Genomic DNA, 15665 nt, shown 5'->3' on the forward strand with positions numbered 1-15665 from the left:
CCTTCCTTCCTTCCTTCCTTCCTTCCTTCCTTCCTTCCTTCCTTCCTCCCTCCCTCCCTCCCTTTCTTCCTTCCTTCCTTCTTTCCTTCTTCCTTCCTTCCCATTTTGTTTTTGGAATTATTTAAAAATTAATGTTTATAACCTTTATTTTCTTACATTAATTTCCCAGTATATCCCTCCTTACCCCTTTCTCAAAGAACCAGCCCTTATAATAAAGAATTAAAAAAAAGAAAAGAAAAAAGTTCAGTAGTGTTAACCAACACAATGATGGAGCCTGATACATGCAGTGTTCCACACCCACAAAAATGAAGGGAGATACATTCTTATGTCTCCTCTTTGAGGACAACCTTGGTCGTTATAATTATACAGCATCCAGTTTGTCTTCAAGTGGAAGCCACATTGTTATCTCAACTTCACTATGTCCAACAAAGACTCATTTACTGCTCCCCCCTTCCCAAAAGCATCCTTCTTCTAAACTTCCTTTTTTTCTGTGACAGCTCCACTATCCCAAGTTACCCAAGTTTGCAACTTCAGAGTTATTCCTGAGTCTTCACTCTTCCTCATTTCCTGTATCCAATCAATTGCTAAGACTTGCTGATTCTACCTGTACATCTTTCATATCTATCTCCTTTCTATTTGCATGCACACTAGTTCAGACTCTCCTACCTAGACTAATGCAACTTTGAATTGGTCTCTCAGCCTGTGGTCTCTCCTCTCTCTAATCCATATCCCACACAGTTGCCAGATTGATATTAAATTTCTTCATTCTAAACATAAACACTTCCCAAACCCAAGGATTTACATATATAAGAGAGAACACAAAAGAGGATCGTATATGAAACCAGCAATCTCCATTTCATACAGTTTACTTTTTCTTTACAAATTTTTTTTTTTTTTGCGGGGCGGCCAGGTAGCACAGAGAGTAAGGGGACCGGGTCCAGTGTCGGGACAACCTGGAGATCAAATCCCGGGCTCAGACACTTAGCACCCACCCAGAAACACCTGGCCGTGTAACCTTGAGTAAGTTACTTAACCCCAATTACATAGGGGTAGCCAGGTGGCTCAGCGAGTAAGAGCACTGACTCCAGCGTCGGGATGACCTGAAGATCAAGTCCCAGGCTCAGACACTCATCACACCCAGAAATAACTGGCTGTATAACCTTGAGCAAGTTACTTAACGCCGATTGCTTAAAAAAATTTTTTTTGACCTATTACTTTTAATAATAAATTCAACCTAGTTAAAACTGCCCTGTTTGTCTCTGCTTCTGAGCTTTCCTCGGTTCTCTTCAATGCATTTTATTTTATTTTCCTTTTGGAGGGCAATTGGGGTTAAGTAACTTGCCCAAGGTTACACGGCTAGTGCTTTTTGTGTGGCTGTTAAGTGTCTGAGGCCGGAACCGAACTCTGGTCTTCCTGACTCCAGGGCCCGCCCTTTACTCACTGTGCCACCTAGCCGACCCCTCTTCAATGCATTTTAAAAAATGTTTCAACACTCTTCTTTTTTTTGGCATTAATCATGCTAACCCCTCTACACTCCTCCCCCACCCCCAAAATAAATATAGAGGGGAAAAATGTCTTATAACAAATAAGTATAGTCAAGCAAAGCAAATGCACACAGTGGTTATGTTCATATCTCTGCTCAATTCCTTCTCTATCAGAAGGTAGGAAACACACTTGGTAGGTGCTCTGGAGTTGTGATTTGTCATTGCTTTGATGAAAGTTCTTGTATCTTTCACAGGTGATTTTTTTTAAAGTGTTGAAGTTATTGTACAAAGTGTTCTTGTGGCTCTGCTTACTTTACTCTGTACTAATTCATACTAGCCAAAATTCTTTGCAATGATCTCCTTTGTCATTTCTCATGGAACAATACTGTTCCAATCCATGCATATACTATTGTTTCTTTAGCCGATCCCCAATCTATGGGTACCCCTTCAGAGTGTAGTTCTTTGTTTGCTTTTTTTTTTTTAATTCCCTTTCAGGATCAGGAAGTTTGTTTTGTTTGCAACTATTCCTTCCTTGGTATTATCCTCTCTCTTACCCACTTCTCCTTCCTATTAATGCCCATTTCCCTGTTGAGTTTGGTGTAATTAAACACCAAAAGACTCATCATCTACCTGACCCTCTTCCCTCGAGAAGGGAGAGTATGTATTCCCACCTTCTCATGCACTCTAATTATGAGAAATAGCAAGCTTTATCTCTTTCTTCCTCCTTTCTACATTAATGAATTCCTTTTACTCTCTTTTCTCTTTCTCCTCTTCAGACCCTAAGAATGCAACCAATATATCCCCAGGTCCTCTGTTTTTCTTACTTTACTGCTTCAATAACCCTTGTAAGCATTAAGGTCATGAAGAGACACTTGTTTCTTCTCTACCTATTAGATGTTAGCACTTTATCATCATAAACTTCTTCCAATTGCTCAAATAAAGTTTCCTTTCTAGTTTTCTCTTGACTTGTGTATATTCAGCTCTGATCCTCTGATCTTTTCACTAAAAATGCTTTAGAATTCCCAATTCCATTAGAGGTTCATTTCCCTGACAGAATTATGCTCAGCTATTCAGGTAAGTACACGTACACTCTGTATCACATGTCCTGTCATGTTTCTAGATGTTGTCTCCTTTAATTTTCTTTTACTAATTGTGAAAAAAACATTATCTTTTAATATACGGAACTATTTTCAAATTTCTTTTAGCCAAAAAAAAATTAGCATAAGCTAGGGCATGAACCATATCAGTCAGTTGTCACTGAACAAAGGATGCAAATGGGATGTTCAAGAGAGAGATGACACTATTTGAATGTATCCTAGAAAGCTTATCAAAGGGAAGGTTTCAAACCCAATAAACTCTACTGTCACTCATTATACTCTGCCACCCTCTTCCAAGAGAAAAAAAAACCTCTCTAAAAATCATAAATACAAAAAAAGTTTTTATTTCAAATGAAAGTCTTAATGGAAAAAAACCCCTACACAATCATACTAATTGATATCTTTTGCCATAGATGTAAAGAATAATTTAAATAATAATATTAATTATTATTTATTGATTTAATATTATTAATAATAATAAATAATAATTTAAAGAATAATTCCTTTTCAAGGCCTTACAGATTTAAAAAGACACAGAGATGGTGAATATATGTACTCAGGAGAAATAATGGGAAACAAAGGTTGCCTCTTCATTGTATCTGGTGGGCACGTATGGGTTGCAACATATTACCAGTGAAGGTCTGAGAGAAGCTGGGTAAACAATACCTTGAGAAAAATGTATAATTAGAAGAGGAAGTGGGCTTGTGCCATATTGAGGGTGAAAGATGACTGATAGCTGGCATGAGTGTTTACTTGTTATTCAGGCTATGTAGAAAGATCATGCAGAGGGCAGAAGTAGAAGCAGTGGGTGGGAGTTGCAAAGGGACAAATTTGACCTGATATAATGGAGAAAATTTCCTAACAATTAGTGCTGCCTGAAAGGAGAATGGGCAGTTTTAGGAAGTGGCAAATTCACCCTCATTGGAGATCTTAAAGGAAAACCAGAGCAATCATTTATCAGGTATGTTGTAGCAGAAATTTCTTGTTCAGGTATGGATTGGATTAGATTTCTTTTAAGATCTTTTCCTACCCCGAGATTTTATGATTCCATGATCTAGAAGAAGGCTTTCAACATGTTAGGACTTTTATGAAGGATTTACAGAGGGGCATCATCAAGGGTTACAAAAAAGGTAAGGAAAATTATACAGCTTCCACCAATGAGAAAAGAACCATATTAGTGAGGTCACAGATACATTGAAATGTCACATTAGAGATTGTTGCAAGATGAAATGTTTTTGGGAGGAGAGAATGAATCAGGGATTGGAGTGGAGAGAGGCATAGGAACTAGGGATTAAATTGTAAGGTTAAAAATAGCTGAAATGTGGGTAAAGTATCCTTGGAATTCCTAGAAGATTATTCAGTCATATCCTGCGTGACCTTGGATAATTCACTGAACTATTTAACCATTTTGATACTCAATTTCCTCATCTGTAAAATAGGGGGTTAGTAGATAATATTAAAGGTCCCTTCTAGTTATAGAAATATATGATTCTTTGAACCTGAGTCATTTGACCTTAGGAAGCCACTTGACCTGGACTGGACTAAAGGGCTACCCCTAACCCCCACCTGCAGTATTATTTATTAAAGTCAAGCTTCACACTAAAGTCATTGAGTTTACTCTTCCAAACCAGTGTAAATACTATAAGGTGCTGAAAGGCAAAGGAAGATTAACATGAAGTATAGTGAAAATTTACGGTAGCTTTAAAAGAATTTAACCCTTTTGGGACATAGAACCCAACTTGAAAGTCATCTAGTCTAAACCATACCTGAACAGGAATCTCTTTTGCAACATAACTGACAAGTGGTCATTCAGTCCTTGCTTGAAGACCTCCAATGAGGTGGAACCTACCATCTTTCAAGACTGTTCATTCCACTTTCAGAATATCTGCTTTTGGGGACCCTTATCCTTATTTTGTTTGAAGACTTCTAATAGCCCTTACCCTTAAGAATCTTACATTCAAGGGCAGGGGTCAGGGTCAGAGTTGGGGATAAACTTGAACCTGAACAGCCCCAAGCCAGAATTCTCCTTCCAGAATTTTGGGTGGTGTTCACCATTTAGATCTAGCTTGTTCTCCTAAAAGGGGGAGAGTATGTATGCAGATTTGGAAAAGCCCATGACTACAACCCTTGACACCAATGAAATTCTGTCAATTCCTGTGCTTATTTGCTCCCTTTATCTGTGTAGGTTTAAGGCCATCAACTGTGGTTTATTGCCTGCCTAAACCAAGTTTTTGTTTTTCTTTTGCCCCTCCCCCCCTTGAATTCAACTGCCTCCACACAGGGTATCACTTCTTTCATAATGCCAGAATAGATCCTTAGGGAGGGTAGAGAGGTAGAGGGCTCACATGTTTTATGAATGAGTAAGTATACTAAGTTAATTTATCATTAACTTCTATAGTTGATCAATAGTGTGAGACCTTGTCTATGCTCCCTGAAATCCCCAAACTTGACTAGTATCTTGGGGTAGTATGCAAGTTGAGGGGTCCTTGTCAAGCCTTCTGAGGCAGAGAATCGTGGTTGTTGATCTCTGGGCTGGAGTTTATTAAGGAATAGTCGCATTTATACAGAATTCAATTTGTATATTAGATGACCAATAAAAATCTATGTAATGACAATGAAAAATATTATAATCCTTAGATGAGTCTCAGGTGGGTTAACTGTCTACTAACAGTGCTACATATAGTATAACAGTTAATAAGTATGACATATATAGATGTATTGAAATATATGTCTACATATGAGCGTGATTATAGATATCTAAGTATATGTAAGTAAGTGTATGTATGGGTATATGTATGAATATGTATATCTTTGTGTGTATATGTCTATATATGCACACATGTGTGCATATATACATAAATATATATTTATATGTGTATATCTATATATCTGTGCTTAATTGTAGCCTGGGAGGGGGAGGAAAGGGGAAAAAAGAACAAAGTAAAATGTGCACAGCAGAGAACAAAAGAAAACTTACAAGGAAGCAAAGAAAAGATGGCCATTAGGGCAGCTAGGTGGCACAGTGAATAGAGCACCCGCCCAGGAGTTAGGAGGATCTGAGTTCAAATCCGGCCTCAGACACTTGGCACTTAACTAGCTGTGTGACCTTGGGCAAGTGACTTAACTCCAGTTGTCCTGCCTCCCCCCACCCTGCTTCCAAAAGAGAAAAGAAAAGATGGGCAGCTCTCAACACAATGCATAGTATTTATTATATAGGCTTTCTCAAAATGGAAATTTATTGCTCTATATTTTGAATATTCTCTCAACATTCTTATGAGCACATGCCAAGTTTTTTGTATTATTTTAGTTTTAGTATTTAAGTTTGTTTCTTTTTCTTTTCTTATTTTGTATTTAGGTTTAAAATTTTTTAAAAATTACCAAAAAAAGTGACATAAAACCTAAAATGTTCAAGCCAAAGTGTACATGTTTTGTTGCATACACACACACACACACACACACACAGAGTTTTGTGTGATGCTAACCTAGGGTGTGCCATTTAAATGAATCTGCTGATTGAACTGAAGGGAAGAATGGACTAAGAATTATGTGAATGGACCCAACCTTTCCCACCTGTCTAGGAATGTTATCAGTTTAGTCTCTGGCTTTATAAAGCAATGAATGTGTGAGTTTTTCTTTTAAATTTGGAAGCATTAAGATTTTGATAAGGCCTGGTCAAAATTTGATGTGTGTGTGTATCTATTTGAACTAGATTGAAGGAGATAGATAATTATAGAATTCTAGAACTAGAAAGGACATAAGTCCTTTTTGGACTAATTGGAAACTAGTCTAATTTGTTCATTTTGCAGAAAAGAAAATCAAGGCCTAGAGATTTATCTTGGGCCACACAGTTATTTAGTGGCCTATACTGGGTCAAGAATATTGTACTCTTGGCTTTGAACCCAGGACTCTTCTTTCTCCTACTTCTTATAGAATTTGCATATACTTTTTAGTACGTTTTTGGAATCAGTCAACAAGTCTTTATCAAAATCCTAATAGGGTGCATAGTCCCAGGCTGTGCTGGATCAAGAACATTGGACTCTTGGCTTCAAGCCCAGGATTCTTTCTTCTCTCTCCTATTTATAGAATTCGTGTATACCTTTTAGTACGTTTTTGGAATCAGTCAACAAGTTTTTATCAAAAGCCTAACAGAGTGCATAGTTCCATGGGCACTTGGGTCAGGAGGAATGGAAGCAAGTGTGCAGTAATTAAAATATTGTGAGAAACTGAATGTTTTGTGTTTTGTGCCAGTAATATTCATTTCATCTGACTGGCTATGAGGAATGGACAACACAGCTATTATTATGATAACTAATACAGCCTCTGCAAAGGACTGTTTACACTCTGTCTCCTATGCCCTTTTGCTGTGTATCCCTCATATAATGCCTCTTCCTTGTTATAACCTTCTCCAAAACCTCCCTAGACGTCATTAGGGAAACTTCTTTTGTCTCTACCCCTGGCTTCTGTGACTGCTTTTAAACTAAAATCCTGCCTTCTGATAGAAGCCTTTATTGAACCCCCTAAATTATCTCTAATTTATTGTATATATGTCTCGTTTATACATTATTGTTTGTGTGTTGTCTTCCCGCATTAGAGTATGAGCTCCTTGAGGGCAGGGACTAGTTTTGCCTTTCTTTGTAGCCCTAATGCTTAGCATAGTGCCTGGTACCTAGCAGGGACTTAATAAATAATTGTTATTATCATAATGGGCTCCCCTATTGATAAGGGTCAAGAGGGTGAAAAGGGAGAAGTTAGGGACCCTTTTCTAACTGCACCGTGAACTATTCTAAGAAGCCCGGGTTTTGCCAAAGAGGTGGCAAAGTCCATTGGCAAAATGCTCAAACAAGTTAAGTAGTGATAATTTGGGATAATTAAAGTGAAATAAAACCTTGACTTCTCTCCCCATGCTTGGAGTATTCTCCCCCCTCACCTCTGCCTCTTAGAATCTCTGGATTCCTTCAGAACTCAGCTCATTGCTACCTTCTTCAGGAGGCCTTTCCTAGACCCCATGCTGCTAATGCCTGTCCCTCTGAGATTATCTTACATCTATTTCCTGCGTTGACTTGTATACAAATATATATGTAGATGTCTTTCCCATTAGAATGTAAGATCCTTGAGAGCAGAGACTAATTTTCCTTTTTCTTAGTATCCTCACCCCTTAGCTCTGTAACCGGGCACATATAAGGACTTAATAAATGTTTATTGATTTAGTCAATAGTGTGGATAGATAGATAGATAGATAGATAGATAGATAGATAGATAGATAGATAGATAGATAGATAGATATAGCTATCTATGTAGATATAGAGATACATAGATAATATCTTTACATCTCTATATAGATATAGAGATATATAGATGCCTATATGTATCTTTTTTTATAATGAACAGTTTTATAATGAAATGTTTTATTGGAACATATACACACAGGGAAGAAAAGAGGTGTCTGCATCATCAAATATGGAATGTTTAAGAAATAGGTAAAATAAATAAAGACTCCAAGGTTTGTGAGCTCCAGTGGCCCCTCCCCTATGCTCCCTGGGGCTCCTCCCCAACCCAGAGCAGCCAATACTCTGAAATACAAAGAGTTGCAACAGTGCTCTCTGCAAACAGGTATGTGTTCAAATGGTTTACTCCCCACCCTCATCACTTATTTCTGTAATAATATCTATTAAGCTTTGAAGTCCAAAAATGTAACCTGTGTCCTGGCCTTCATGCACGATGCTGTCCTCTCCGTAGTGCTTGCAGGTAGTATGAGCAAAGTCGATCGTGCGGATGTCCACTGTGCTGATGGCTGGCTTGTAGGCATAGGCTCCTGCCGATTCATCGGATGATTCCTCAGACAGCTACTCCAGGTCCTCGGGGTCTGAGTCCACAGCCACCTCTGGCAGCTCCTTGCCATCATAGATGATAAGCAGTGAGCTAGACTAGAATCGGTAGGACTCCTGGGTTTCTAACACTGATTTCATCTCTGTCAGTTTTTTTATTATAGGCTCAAAGAGTTCTCAGTGTAGGTACCTGCCATTATGAAAACCTGGTAGAGAGCTTCCTTGAACCCCTGGACAGAGAGTTTTCTCCCGTGGTATTTGTTCATGATCATGAGCTGGCCACTCCCTCTCCGGTAGATCTGCAACCCACATACACAGACCCCTGTGACTGCAGACAGTGGGTGCTCTGCTGGCATTTCTGGATCTGGTTAGCTTTCTTCTCCTCTGATGCATCATCTCTGTGTTGCCTGGTTCCCATCTTCAGGTCCAGGACACAGGATACTTGGTAGTGAGAGGTTAAGTTTTCCAGTAAGATAAATTTGTATTGGTTCCGATGTTTGGCATTTTCTTTCATTCTCTGTAGCTGCTGCTGGTGACATTTCATACTCCAAGGGTTGTGGTGTTTCATCTGTGAGCTCACTTTCCCCTTTTTCTCCAAACTGTAGTATAAGACTTCTTTTTGGTTTTGTTTTGTTTTGGGGTTATCAATCTTGCTTTAATCGATCAAACATATCATTTACCTAGTTCAGGGGGAAAAGTCAGCACCCTGAACTTCAGAGTATACAAGCAGAAGTTACAAGCAGACAGAGAAACAATTCAGCAGACAGGCTTCCAACTGTCTTGATCATTACATCCATACCTAGTCAGTTACCAGAGAGGGAAGCATCAACATCTGGGTTTTCAAAGGGGGGGGGGGGGCTCGACAGCTTCCCAGAGTCTCATCTGGTCAAATCACACAACACTTCTTAAAGTGAGCCCCCAGTATAAGACTTCTGAGATTTTTAACCATTCAAATTCTTCTTCTAACTTATGGCTTTTCATTTTTTCCTCTTTTCAGTGCTGTTGGATCCACTCCTTGGTGATCTTCTCCATTTCTAGTAAATGAGTCTTTTTGTTAGCCCACCTTAAGAGCTTATTTTTGGGTTCGCAGTCTGAATTATCTATACTGTCTAAATTACTATGGTCCCCTTTTAATGGATATGCTATTAAATATAAGTTTCCATCTTCATCCTCTTCAAAGCTTACTGATACAACACCTTCATACTGGGGAGTAAATTTACACGTTTCTGTCAGGAGGGTTTCATAGAACTTGTGGTCTCTCTGGATGAGGGGCTTATAGATGGTTGATTCATTAAACCGGAGGACACAGAAGTGACCTCCCACCTGGTGAACAAAAGGCTCCAGCAGAACTCCCTTGGCATAGTGCTCCACTTCCACAGCTCCAAATGCTGGGCTCATTTGTAGCACATTAGACAGAACAATGCAGCAGAGTGAAGAAAGGCAGCTCAAAAGCAGACAGATCCCCAGTTCTGTGCCTCCAAAGCTACTGATTGCAGTCAAGAAGTTCTTTGACACTTACTAGATGTGTGACCTTGGGCAAGTCATTTGACCTCTGAGCCTATTTCCTCATCTGTGGCTCAGGCCTGTGCAGTCCCCGGAGGTGGCTCCAGCTCTATTGTTTCTCCGGAGCCAAGATATTGGCTACCACCACCTTGGGCTCCCCCCGTCGGGTACACTCCTATCTATATCTATCTAAATGTCAAATATAGATGTAAGGTATTATTACTCAATAGAAGGCAGGATTTAGATTGAAACTAAGGAATGTTCAACCAGTTAAAGAACTTTTCTTCATCTCTAGTTGTAAGCTCCTAAATTATCCATGACTGGAAAGAGGCTTAACCCTAGTTTCCATGTGGCCAGTTGGAATGGTAACTGAGCATGCTCCATCCCAGGAGGATTGGAAAAGGTACTGTTGTACCTGGGCAGCTAGGTGGCACAGTGCATAGAGTGCTGGGCCTGGAGTCAGGAAGGCTCATCATCCTGAGTTCAAATCTGGCCTCACACACTTACTAGTTATATGACCCTGGACAAGTCACTTAACTTTTTGCCTCAGTTTCTTCATCTGTAAAATGAGCTGGAGAAGGGAATGGCAAACCACTCCAGCATCTTTGCCAAGAAAATCCCAAATGGGGTCACAAAGAATTAGACGTGACTGAAATGACTGTTATAATTACTAAACAAGTGGTGCACAGGTATGGTGCAGTGTGAAAGAAGTCAAAAGATCTGGAGTATACTGAATTCTACGGCCTACCAGCCTGGGTGGGAGTAATCTCGAACAAGTCACATAGCTTCCCTGGGCCTTACTTCCTTCATTTGTAAAATTATACCTTTTATTATTATATTATACCTTTACTGACTACCTTATGATGTGATTGTAAGGATCAGATGAGATACTGTATCTGCAAGAACTTTGCATATGGCCACCCTGCCCATCCTGGTCCAAGTGCCTCCCTCAGTGTTAATGTTCATTTCTTCTAGTTACAGAATCATCAAAGTTTGCCCTTTACAGTACTCAGAATAAATGGAAGATAGCTCCAAGGTAATCTGTTGTTATTATTTTTTTTTTTTGCTTTTTGGAGGGCAATTGGGGTTGAGTGACTTGCCCAAGGTCACACTGATAGTTTTTGTGTTAAGTGTCTGAGGCCAGATTTGAACTCAGGTCCTCCTGACTCCAGGGCCGGTGCTGTATTCACTGTGCCACCTAGCCTCCCCATTGTTATTTTTTTTAATCTTTTTTTTTTAAATACTACATCTGAATTTTTCTAGACAGATGAATATCAATTCAATGAATGCCAAAAAAGTAGATTCTCTATAATTGTCATGGTTACTAGTGAATGTCAAGTGTACAACGTGATCCCTTGAAAAGATCCATGACATTTCATTTGTGTCAGCAACCTTCTACTGATACTGACCAAATCTATCCCTGTTTCTGTAGAAGACTTCAAGTGTTCATGGGGCCACAGATCAAGAACTAGAAAGGACATTTGAAGTCATGGAATTTTATAAATGAAGACACTGAGGCATATAGAGGTTAAGTGACTTTTCCAGGGTCACACAGCTAGTACAGGATTTGAATCCAGATCTTGTTTACTCTAAGTTCAACAGTTTATCCATTATATGATACTCCTTTTTTGGCTATGGCTAAAAATGCTCATCACTACTAGAGGGCTACAGTAGAGGGCTAGGAATGCTGCTGTCGAAAGAGGTGGGTTACAGTCCTGACTGCCACTAATCAGTTGGGTAACTTTGTGTCTCTGAGGCTAAGTTTTTCTCAGCTACAAAATGGGGCAAATATTGCCTGTCCTGGCCATCTCACATGGTAACTATGAGATGTGAATGACACCATCCATGTAAAATACTTTGCTCCCCTAAGGCAGTAAATAAATGTAAGCTTTTTATTACTCAATAGCAGTCAGGATTTAGATGAAACTAAAGACCTCTTTAGAATCTCTTTTCTTGGAAGCTGATCTGTCTGAAAAAAACTAAGTGAACCTATTGGAAAATAAGGGGAAAAAACCCAAATGACCTTGGAGATCTCTACCAGTTGTTTTGCTCTTAATTCAATTTTAAAAATTATTCTGCAGAAATAAAAAGTCAACTTGAACATTTAGTCACTGGCAGTGTTAGACATAGGATAACATTTCTGCATATAGCAGGTCACGATTATTACAATAGTCTGTAGGTTGTCTTGCCTCTTACAAGGTAAACAAAACATAGAGATATAAAACTCCAGGCTCGCTGTGTCACAGTTTGTATAGTTCTGTACAGTCCAGGAAAGTGCCCTGGATTTGGGTCACCTCATCTGCATTTGAATTCTGACTCTGTCATTTACTTCCTGTGTGACCTTGGGCAAATCACTTGACCCCTTTGGGACTGGATTTCCTTACCTGTGAAATGAAGGGAGGTGGACTAGATAACTAGTTTCAACACAATTGGTTTCCTTTGTAATTCCCAGTATTTTATTTTATACATTTAAAAGCAGTATTCTGAGGAGTCCACGGCTTCACCTGACTGTCAAAGGAATCCATTTCACAAAAGAATGACTGTTGGACTATCTGACTTCCAGCTTTCCTTCCACCTTTAGGTCTTATGATCCAGTTCTTTTCTCCTTATATAATTTTCTTTAATGTATTTTATTTTTATTGTTTGGTTGTTTCAGTTGTGTCTGATTCTTTGTCACCACATTTGGGGTTTTCTTGTCAAAGATACTGGAGTGGTTTGCCATTTCCTTCTCCAGCTCATGTTTACAGATGAAGAAACTGAGGAAAACAGGGTTAAAGGACTTGCCCAGGGTCACATAGCTAGTAATGTCTGAGACCAGATTTGAACTCAGGAAGATGAGTCTTCCAGACTCCAGACTCCCAGACTCTATCCACTGAGCCACCCAGCTGCCCTGTCATTGATATATTCAAACCTAGTTTCCTATGGAAGGAGCTCAGGGTATGGGAATCACAGGGTTCAAAGTATAATAGTAGAGGTGATCATGAGGGAGATTTTTTCTTTAGCTGACACTATACATTCACATTACACCTAGAAATCAATAGTATGGTACAACAGAGAGAACATTACCTTTGGAAGGAAGGAAACAAACATTTATTAAGCACCTACTATGTACCATACACTAAGTGCTTTATGGGTGTCTCATTTGATCCTCATAACAATCCTGGGATGTAGGTGCTTTCACTATCCCAATTTTACAGATGAGGAAACTGAAGCACACAGAGGTTAAATCATTTTCCCAGGATTTCACAGCTAGTCTACTCATGATGAAAAATGCTATCTACTTCCAGATAGAGAACTTGTGGACCCTGAGTACATACTGAAACATATTTTTTTCTTTATTTTTCTTGCTTCTTTTTTATCTCTATAATATGACTAATGTGGAAATGTTTTGCCTGGCTTCATATGTACCATGAGAAGCATCATATTTCTTGCCTTCTCAATGGGTGGGGGAGGGGTGGAGAGAGGGAGAGAATTTGGAGCTAAAAATAAAAATGAAAAATGAGCTCAGGTCTTCCTGACTGCAGACCCAGTGCTCTATCCATCGGGCTACCTTGGTGCCTCTGGAGTTAGGAGACCTCCATTCTAAATTCTGTCTCTGATGCTTAGAATCTGTGTGACCATGGGCAAATCATTTAACTTCTTTAAGCCTTGGTTTTCTTATCTGGAAAATAAGGGAGTTTGGTTTAGTCTCTGAGGTTCTTTATAGCTCTAGAACTACATTGTATGATCATCTGTTGAACCTTGCCAGAGATGACCAAAGATGAATTGTGGGATTCCAGGTACCTTCATAAATCAATGGAGAAGATTAAACAAACAAATAAATAAATGCACAATAAAAAATAAATGAATGAATAAGCAAACAAATCAATAAATAAGTGGGAAAGACTTCCTGGCATCACTCAAATCATGGCATGCATTGCAGACAGCTGTGTACTCCACCTGCAGATGGGGTAATAAAAATGCAGACAAAGTTCATTTCTGTGTTCCAGATGTTTACATCATGTCAGCTTCTGGATAGGTAGGATGGAGGTTTGGGAGTGGGTGAGGTCACAGGGTATAGGGGTTTTCAAGATTTCTGAAGTCATCTAACCTTTATACTAAAACAAAAACGTGGAACCTTGCTCAATACGATTTAAAAGAAATCTATGAGACCAAAGGTAATAAGATAAATTTTATGTCTATAGTCTATCAAGAAGAAGTCTGAAATGTCATCCTTTTTTTTGTTTGTTTATTTTTTTTATTATTAATTTAACAGTCTTTCATCCCTGGATGCCACCAGAAACAGTGCTGAAAATGTCATTATCCATAAGGTGTATTATTGTTTTCAGCTCTAGATATCACGTTTTAAGAGGGACATTGATAAACTGGAAAGGGGTTCAGAAAAGGTATTCTATAAGAAATGTTTAAAGGAATTAGGTAAGTCTAACCTGGAAAAGGAAAGAACTTGTGAGTAGGGAAGCAAGAGCAGATAGTATCTTAATAGAAGTTTTAGGTCTACAGAGCACTTTATAACCCATAAAAACCCTGCAGTTATTTTAGGTTATTAATGCTTAAAATTGTACTAAAACTTTTGGGACACCCTGGGTACTTTATCTCATTTGATCCTCACAGCACTGGGAAATATGAAAAAACAGTCTCAGAAGAATTAAATTTTCCCATGATTATACCCTCCTAGAAAGTAACAGATGCAGGATTTGATAATCTCATGTTTTCCCTCTACACCTACACACTTCCTCCCAAACTGATAAATGATAAGCTAAGTGGTGCAGTGGATAGAGTATTGGACCTGCAGTGAGGAAGGCCTGAATTCAAATTCTGCCTCAGGTACTTGCCAGCTGTGGGACCCTGGGTAATTCACTTAATCTCTGCCTCAATTTCCCCATCTCTAAAATGGGGATTATAATAGCACCTACCTCCCAGGGTAGTTGCAAGGATAAAATGAGGTAATATTTATTAAAGTAGATAAAAAAGTACTTTGCAAATACTAGTTATCATTGTTATCTAGAAGACGAATTAGACTTAATATCTATGACTCCAGAAGACAGAATTAGAAACAATAAATAGAATTTAGGAGAAGGCTTTTTGTCAATTTTTTTATCTTTTTTTGTTGATTAGTCATGTCTGACTCTTTGTGACCCCATTTGGGATTTTCTTCAGCAGAGATACTACCAAAGTAATTTTACTTTTCCATTTCTAGCTCATTTTTACAAATGAGGAAACCAAGGCAAACAGGGTTCAATGACTTGTCCAGGGTCACATAGCTAGTAAATGTCTGAGGCCAGATTTGTACTTAGGTCTTCTTGCTTCCCCCAGTGCTCTACCCAGTATACCACCCTGCCTTTTCAATACACTTGGAAATAACAGAATGTAGAATTAACATCCTCACAACAACTCAAAACACACAAAAAACCCTTTAATTTTATGTTTTAATAAAAAAGCACCTGAAACATAGAGGCCTAATGCATCTTGCAAAGTCCCCCCAGAGTGCTCAGACCAACTTCTGTGAAATTTCAGGGCTCCATAGAAGAGAGTTTTAAAAACTCTGTCCTAGGGAGTCTACCAGAGACCTGTCCTCCCCTGACCCCAGGGTCTGTGTTGCATTTGGTTCTGCTAAACCAGGAGTCACCCTGGTCCATAACCCAAGCCCCAGGTTTGGGTTATCTGGATTAGAACAACTCAGGAAGCTCTTGCTGTTGCTAAAACCAAGCATCCCAATTTAGATTGTTTACACGAATCTAGAGATCTTTCAAATGTAC

General features: G+C 38.9%; 1 protein-coding gene and 1 pseudogene across 1 annotated transcript in view; one reads left to right on the plus strand and one right to left on the minus strand.

Moving 5' to 3' along the window:
• Window positions 1-15665, plus strand: part of SLC2A12 (solute carrier family 2 member 12) — a 72805-nt gene that overhangs the window by 9067 nt on the left and 48073 nt on the right. The window lies entirely within an intron of this gene.
• Window positions 7979-10022, minus strand: LOC138152989 (inositol hexakisphosphate kinase 2-like; annotated as a pseudogene).

This window comes from Petaurus breviceps, unplaced genomic scaffold, assembly GCF_028583685.1.
Source record: "Petaurus breviceps papuanus isolate PSGF00001 unplaced genomic scaffold, PetGlider_PUasm1.0 90977, whole genome shotgun sequence".
NCBI classification, from domain to species: domain Eukaryota; kingdom Metazoa; phylum Chordata; class Mammalia; order Diprotodontia; family Petauridae; genus Petaurus; species Petaurus breviceps.